This window comes from Antrostomus carolinensis, unplaced genomic scaffold (assembly GCF_000700745.2).
Source record: "Antrostomus carolinensis isolate BGI_N321 unplaced genomic scaffold, ASM70074v2 scaffold32921, whole genome shotgun sequence".
NCBI classification, from domain to species: domain Eukaryota; kingdom Metazoa; phylum Chordata; class Aves; order Caprimulgiformes; family Caprimulgidae; genus Antrostomus; species Antrostomus carolinensis.
The window spans coordinates 1,083-9,266 of NW_010292515.1; the positions used below are offsets into that span (position 1 = coordinate 1,083).

Consider the following 8,184-nt stretch of genomic DNA (forward strand, 5'->3'; position numbering starts at 1 on the left):
ATGATGTAATTAATTTTCTGTCATGTTTGTATTGTTTATACTGGGGACTAACTGGTACCAGTGCCGTGGTGGCAGGGATTATATACAGCAGTTTATATACAGATTGCTTAAGAGATTAGAATTCTGATTGATTTCAAATTTCCAGTTAAAGTACTTTCAATCCCAGCCCTGTTGAGCATGTGCTCAAGTTCATTCCTGACTCAGCAGATCACTAAATATGTGCTTAAGTAAAAATAAATTAATAAATAAATAAAATTAAAAGACCTTTCTCAAGCCCAACAAATTAGCTGGCTAAAATAAGCTTTAGTTAAGACTCATAGATTCAAAATGCAGAAATAAAGGTTGTCACCCTGCCCACCCCTCTTCTAAGGCTTTATGTCTTTTAACTTAAGCACGTGCTGTGGCTCTTCTGAAATAGGAATGAGTTTGGCTGTGCCATTAGCAGCTCTGTCGAACTAGAGCCTTGAATACTTCACCCAGAAATCTGAGGTGATGTGAAACGCTTTCCTGTTGATGGTATCTGTAAAAATTGTATCGTGTACTAGGCAGCTCGGTGTTTTAATGCATTCCAGGTGGTCTCAAAGGTGTCAAATACATTTGTAAAATGTGAGTACGGAGTATGAGACTTTTAACAGCGATTATATTAGTAATATAAAGGCAAATAAGGTTTTAAAAATATTATTTTCCTTCTTAGTTTTGCTTTCCTAAATGTTGTGGTTTTGTTTGTGGGGTTTTTTTTATTTCTATTGCTAGTGATGTGGACATCTAGAGAAATTTTAATATATACATATATGTATGAGAGGGTGTATATAGCCAGACATTCATTTATTCTTTGCTGGGAAGAATTCTTCTTTGCTATTGATGTCTTAACGGATGCAGTGAAAATTAGGTTCCATCCTAATGCATGTCTAGCAGTGAAGTAAAAGCAATGTTTAATAATTGCAGGTCTGGGTAATGTGGTTTGGTGTTCATACCTTCACTCAGGTGGAGCCAGAGAAGTTGAAGACACTAACAGAAGGTCTAGAAGCTTACAACCGAGCCAGAAAAAGGAACAGAAAGTAAGTGAATACTCAGTTATTTACTATTGAAATGGAATAATTAAATCCTTTTGCTGCCTAAGACTCTCATTTTGGGGAGCTTAGCAGATCAGCCAAACTGAAGAGTTAATTTTCTGAGTTCCTTGTGTCAGTTATGATGATCATCATGAGATTGATATCTGCGATCTCTGATATCTGCATTTTTATTGCATCTTCTGATATTTACAGTAGCCTTTGTGAAATGTCAGCCTGCTTGTTTGAGCTTTCACGTGTAGGATTTCTAATTTACAGCAAAAAAAAAAAGTTATTACATCAAAACTATTCTGACCAAATACGCTTTTTAACAAGATCTGCCCTTCTTATCTCTTCCCTCTCCCTCTGACAGCTGCTGCTGCAGGCAGAGCACAGGTTTATTCAGATAAATTCAGTTTATTTCCCGTTGCTGAGAAGCATTTGTGAAGTCTGGGTGTATTTAATCAGACAAGGGACTCGGTGCAGAGCTGTCCCTACGCTTTGTGTCAAACACATATGAACTTTTTTTGGTATTATCTTGCCTTTTAGCTTTTATTTCCAAATATACAAGGATAAAAGGATGATGAAACAGGAAGCATTAGGATGTGAAGCATCAGCATGGACATCCAGGCTGGATGAGGCTTTGAGCAACCTGGTCTAGTGGAAGGTGTCCCTGCTGCTGGCAGGGGGGTTGCAACTAGATGATCTTTAAGGTCCCTTCCAATCCAAACCATTCTATGATTCTATGACAAAAAGAGGAAGATGGTTGACTTCAGGAGAAAAAAAAATAGCTAGACAGCTATAAAAAGATAGAAAAGTAGAAATTGTGCTATGATTACATTTGTGCTGGGATGCTGTCGCTTATTTACTGTTGCAGTGTAAAGATATTCGTTTGAATCCGTGTGAGAATTTAAGCTCAGCTTACAGTACTTGCCTTCAGCACAATAAACATGGGCTTAAAGGAATTAAATAATTATTTGTCTTCAGCTCCTTTTAAGGTGTAAGCTCTTCTCCTATTTATACGTCACGTGGCACTTAAGAGAAATATTTTTTATGCCAATGAGAAAATGTTGGTGGTGTTTTGGGTTTTTTTTTCCAAGATCATCCTCAAAATATCTCACTGGAGTTTAAGGGTGTGTGGTGAGAACACAGAAGGGCTTTTGGCAACTCCCCAGTTATTTGCTCGTGTCCCTGAAGTGAAATACGTGACTCAAGTGAGGTGACACCAAGAGCAAATTTAAAGAGATGTTAAAAGTTGAAATAAACAGTACAATTTAAGAAAAACCTCCCATCTCCTGATTTGCATTTGTCTGTGTAGCAGAATGCAGGGATTGTCTGCGATTCCACTGAATCCAGTGGCCTTTTGGGGGGGGGCATGTCTGGTTCTGCCCCATTAAATATCCCAGCCAGTCTGGGGCACCTGGTTCCCCCTTTTCGTAGAGTTCCTTTACAGTTCTTAGGGGTTTTTTCTCCATATTTCTACTTGTATTTATTTTGTAGTTCAAATATTTTGGTATTTCTTCATGGACCTTTCCTCTTTTTCCTGTGTACTGTTGTAAACTTATCTGAAAAAGTTACTAAATCTCCTTATGATCTTCTTTTTGCTTTATGTCTCTGTAGCATCTTGTTACACATAGGTCCAGATTTTTAAAAATATTTCACATTAGATGCATTTGCTCCGTGTAGAATACTCCTATTTCTGTTTCCTACCTGGATAACTCCTCAGCACTTACCCACCTTACGTACTGGCATCCAGCTGAGTCTCACACTTCCATGGTAAAGAAGGCACAGGGACAGAAACTCGGGATGAATTTATGTCGAGGGCAGATCATCATCTTCGCAGTAAAATGCACACAGCAGCAGTGTCCTGAGACTGCATTTCCAGTGATCGTTTGTATTTTAAATACTTTCAAGTGGCTGTTTTGACGAATAGCTACAGCATTTCATAGGTGTTGGAATAACGGGGGGTTTGCCAATAGAGCATAATGTTGATTAAATAACTTGACATCACAAATAGGTAACTTGACATCTGGAATCTACTTCTAGGTGGCGTGCTAGGCAGCGGTGTTAGCAGTTGTTGATATACCTGCATTAGAAATGGAATCACAGAATCGTAGTGGTTGGAAAAGCCCTTTAAGATCATCAAGTCCAACCATGAACCCAACACTGACAAGTCCCCTATGACTAACCCATGTCCCTCAGCACTGTGTCTACACGACTCTTCAATCCCTCCAGGGATGGGGACTCCACCACTGCCCTGGGCAACCCCTTCCAATGCCTCAGAACCCTTTCAGCAAAGAAATTCTTCCTCACATCCCATCTCAGCTGCCCTGGACACAACTGGAGCCCATTTCCTCTTGTCCTGTCCCTTGGGCCTTGCTTGAACAGACCCACCCCCACCTCTCTCCACCCTCCTCCAATTGACTTGCACAGAGCCACAAGGTCTCCCCTCAGCCTGCTTTTCTCCGGGCTCAACACCCCCAGTTCCCTAAGCCACAAGGGAACTCAGCACACTTGTGCTCCAGACCCTTCCCCAGCTCCCTCATCTCATATTAAACCATTTGTCTTCAGGCTCATTGCTCTTCTAAACGTACCTATTCAGTTGAAGTCATGAATGATCCAGCCTACCTAAATATCTACATGTATATGTGTACACCTGCTTTTAAGCACAGATCCTCAACAAGCTGTTGACAAGTGATAGTAACTTGTGCTCAAGTATCATTTTAGCTTGAAACTCTTTAGTTGTGAACCTGGAGCCGCAGGAGTATGACCTGTCATGTAGAACATGGTGTTCAAGTGGGAAACTTCTTTAAAGAAGAAATATACATAAATCAAAAATGTTCACGGTACAATTAGATGTGTATGGAGCTGCCCAGTGATTTGAGGTCATTTTTGGTTTGGAAGAAGTTGTTCTTCATCCTACCTTGACCACAGCCCTTGGTGTGCTGTCATTCCAGGGGAAAACTAGCAACATTTTAGAGGATTAATACATCTTATTTTCCTCTAGCTCTTTAAAGTTAGAAGGGATATTTAACTTTGTGCTTTGGGTAAGAGGAAGGCTTTGCAGGTCACACACTGACTGTTCAAGCAGAGAGCAGTCTACGTGGTTAGTCCTTCACAAAAGTATTGCTGAAACCCACGCTTACAAAGGAAACACAGCGTGTAACTTGGGGTGGGAAGCAGGCAGAGGTGAGCCCCGGGGGTTTAGTAACCCTTGAAGTCTTGGAGAAAGTCCAGAGTAGCTTTTCTGCTCCTGATCAGAACCCAGGACAGTCTGGCCCTTGTTGGGAACAATTTAAAAGGAGATTGCACAAAGTGCGACGTTACCGTGAAGCGCTCGTTTGTCATTCGTGGCTGTGATCTGTCTCGTGGATATTGTAACTAACCCTACAACTCATTAAAGCCCTGCCTTTAATTTTTCTGCTGTAATTACAAGTCTTTAATTTGCATAATCTGGTGTGTAGGTCTGATCTTGCTCTTTGTGCTGTAACACCCTGGGAGGCTCTATGGTTAGTAGAACATTTCCACTGAGTTAATGTGTTTATTATTAATTTTTTTTAAGGTTTTTTTTCCTGTTACTAAGAATTACTGATGCCATTAATTTTTTTTTCTTCCTAGAAGTGGAAAGCTAAATAACCATTTAGAAGCTGCTATACACGAGGCCATGAGTGAACTAGACAAAATGTCTGGGAATGTAAGTTTCTTTTCCCCTTAGCCATAATCTTCTCCTTTTTCTATGTGTCTGCATGTGCTTCAGCACTGGGAGTGTTGGTTTGGGTTGCTTTCTAACATAAACTTTGTTTCTGTCTTCTTAAATAATGTGGAATTTTCAATATTTCTCCTACATTAAAAAGTAAAATGTCTAATCATTCTGAAAAATGGGACAAGTTGTAGAATTTTAGTCTCATTGCTAATTATATTTTTTTTTAACAAAGAGAGATTCCTGGACGTAGGTTTTACTCGTGCAGCCTGACAATATTTGGGTCAGTTCCAGTCCCTTATTCCATGAGTTTTCTCTGCTTAGTAACACAAAATCAGGCTCATTTTTTATTTATTTATATATTTTTTTAGTTTGAGTAGCAAGATACTGAAACTATATTGTAAAGCATTATTCTTTTCAATGTAAAACTCTCTGAGTAATGAAATGAAAGATAGTCATGAAAGGTAAGAATATTCCTAATATCGAATCTAACAGTGCTCTTACTAAAATATTTACACTGTTATTATGTAAGCCCAGAGTCTTTCTAATATAAAATCAGATTTATACATCATGTGCTGGTCTTCATATTTAGAACATGGCTGTGATTTCATTGAAGCACGCTTTGAAATGCAAAAAGTACATCACAGCATGTCCAACCTCTCCTGTTTTCTCATCGGTAGTTATTCAAATTATTAATTAGAACACATTGAATAAAAAAGTCTTTTTCCTGATATTCGATGCTCGGTACTGAAGGTGCTTGTACACGTGAATATTTAGAAGTAGTAAAACTTCAGGGGAGCTTCTAGAGTACAGAAAAAGAAATATATAGAGAACCAGCCAGAAATAGTCAACAGGTTATTCAGCAGCTTTTAATTGGCGCCGTAAGTAATAACAAAATTAAGTATTTTTTATAAACTTGTGAACTGTACAATTTTTTATTTTAATTTTTTTTTAAATTCAAACCAGCATGTGTTTTCCTTTTGTCTTTGGAAGGAAAAGGGAAGCAGGATCTGGCTGTGGGTCTATTACAAATAAATAAGGGATATGTGTTTGGCACACACATCTTCTGGGTGGTTTACACCACCACTTCTCTGTTTACACTGGACCATTCTGCCCATACCTTATTTTCACTTACAAATCCAGTAACACTAAAAAACTGTGTGCTCTGTGCATTTTAACCACGATATGAAGTGGCTCAGAGGGAACCGCTGCAATTGGATTTGCTGATCAGGTTGTTCGGTAATACAGACAGACTGAGGTACCAGCCTGCACCTCGTTACAGAGCCTTGATTTATATTTTAATTATCCAGTCACAACATTTGTGATCAGGGTTTATGTCCATAAAGATGATGATTCCTAGAAACAATCATAAGGAATCAACAGTTCTCTTTGTAGTGACTTGCATTTTTTTTCAGCTACTGCTGTTCAGACACGAGTTGTGTGTGAAATGAAAAGCACGTGCAGACAAGATAATTAGCTCAGAGCATTGTTGGGAAGAGCCAATGAATGTGAAATAAATGTTAGTGGTCCAAGGAAGGAGCCCAGGAAGTCAGGTAGCAGGTTGCTGCTGAAGGGTTTGGTGCTGTTGCCGGGCTGCTGTTTGGAAACTGCAAACTCCTCTTCCCAGAACAGCAACTGGCTCCCACCGACAGATGGTGGTGGCAGCCCGCGCTAGGCGCCCGCGCCTTCCTCCACCCCTCCTCTTCCACTTGTGGGGTGCTGTTTACTGAGCAGGCAGTGATGAAAACCTGCTTCACGCTCAAATTAATCCAGCATTGAGCTCGAAATGGAATATTTCCTTTTGATAATTAGATGAAGAGTTTGCTAAACACAGCTGGTCCCTGAGCAGTGCTGCCACAGACCTGCGTTTGACTTCTCTTATTTTCCCTGGCAGCAATATTTTCTCACCACCTACTTCCTACTTTATTGCTCTTGTCACGATGATGTATGAAGATCTGTCTCTGAGAATTCGATGTCACTGCAGGGTTGGGATCATTTCCCAATTATGTGGTTTCACAATTACTGTAGCTAGTACCTTTCTCCAGGGTAGCAGTGGTTTGAGTTGTATGGGGTTGTGGTGGCATCAACCTTAAAGTTCTTGAAGTTCCTTTTAATTCAGGGTTCCATGTAGACATGAAATAATAAGACTTAAGAGCACCTCAAGCAATCTTGTAAGTCATGGAACTGGATGATCTTTTGAGATCCCTTCCAATCCCTAATATTCTGTGATTCATGGAACTGGATGATCTTTAAGGTCCCTTCCAACCCAAACCACTCTATGATTCTCTGATTTATTACTGACGTTACTTTGACCAATATTCTTTGCTAACTTCTGAATATACTTGTTTTTAGGTCCACCAAATCCCACAGGGAGACAGACAAGTGAAGCCTCCAAAACCCAAGAGGAGGAAGATCTCTAGATAACATTGAATGTCTTTGTTACTGGTCCAGTACTTATCGAAATGAACGTGCACATAAGTCTAGATGTAGGTATTGATATAGACGTGGTTATATCAATATTTATATGAAGACAGATAGATACCATCACAGGGTGCTACACGGATTAGTGGTACAATATTTTTGATGATTAGGAGGGATAGTGGTTGCTGGATAAGCCAATCAGAAATCTTGAAAGGTTGCAGTAACAATGTCAGATGATTACTGATTTTTTTTTTTTTTTTATTTCTATAATACTAAAATTGTGATTATAAGAAATAGTCCAAATGTTTCTGAGAAATTTTCCTTGTGTATATAGATAATACAGAATTTCATGGTGATATCTGAAATTGTAAATATTGTACAATATTGTCATGTACAAGCGTACCTAATGCACACTTTATCTTTTATTGTACAAAAAATAGTGTACAAAATTCTTTGGTTTCTATTGAGTACACATACAAGAGACTACCAGTGTAAAGTGATAAATAAAAATACAGCCTAAATGCTTTTATATGATAATGTAAAAGATGCTGTTTTTGTATTTAACAGCAGAGAGAGGAGGCATGATGATGTAATACCTTAATTCTGACATCACACTTCACGCCACTGAGTGTTCATTGATACTGTCTGTTTGGAATGAACCTTGCCTGGAAGTACTGTACTCCGCTTCAGGGCTCTGTAGGAAAGAAGAGAGAGCAACCTTTGCAGATTCCTAAGGGGATGTGGGATCCCAGCTCTTAATTAATAATTCAAAGGCCGCAACGATCGGTTGCGTTTTTATTTACTTAGCTTTCAAAGTAGAACGCTGTAGATTTTATTAAAAAGAAGAAGAAAAAAAACAACAAAAAAAAGGTAGATGGGCTATTTTTAGTCAACCATTTCTGTAGTTAAAGTTTCATAGCCACCTGATAAACTAAACAGTTGATAATCCCCCGTAACGTTGACCCCTCAAAAACCCCCCCTAGATTTATTAGCTTAAATTATCTAACATCATTA

At 39.0% G+C, this 8,184-nt stretch overlaps 1 long non-coding RNA gene across 1 annotated transcript; it reads left to right on the plus strand.

Annotated features, from left to right (window-relative positions):
* The first annotated feature begins 982 nt into the window (after positions 1-982).
* On the plus strand, positions 983-7,699 carry LOC104531945 (uncharacterized). The gene is made up of 3 exons (XR_728084.1): positions 983-1,058; positions 4,668-4,743; positions 7,102-7,699. It is a non-coding gene; the product is annotated as an uncharacterized LOC104531945 (long non-coding RNA).
* Positions 7,700-8,184: the final 485 nt, after the last annotated feature.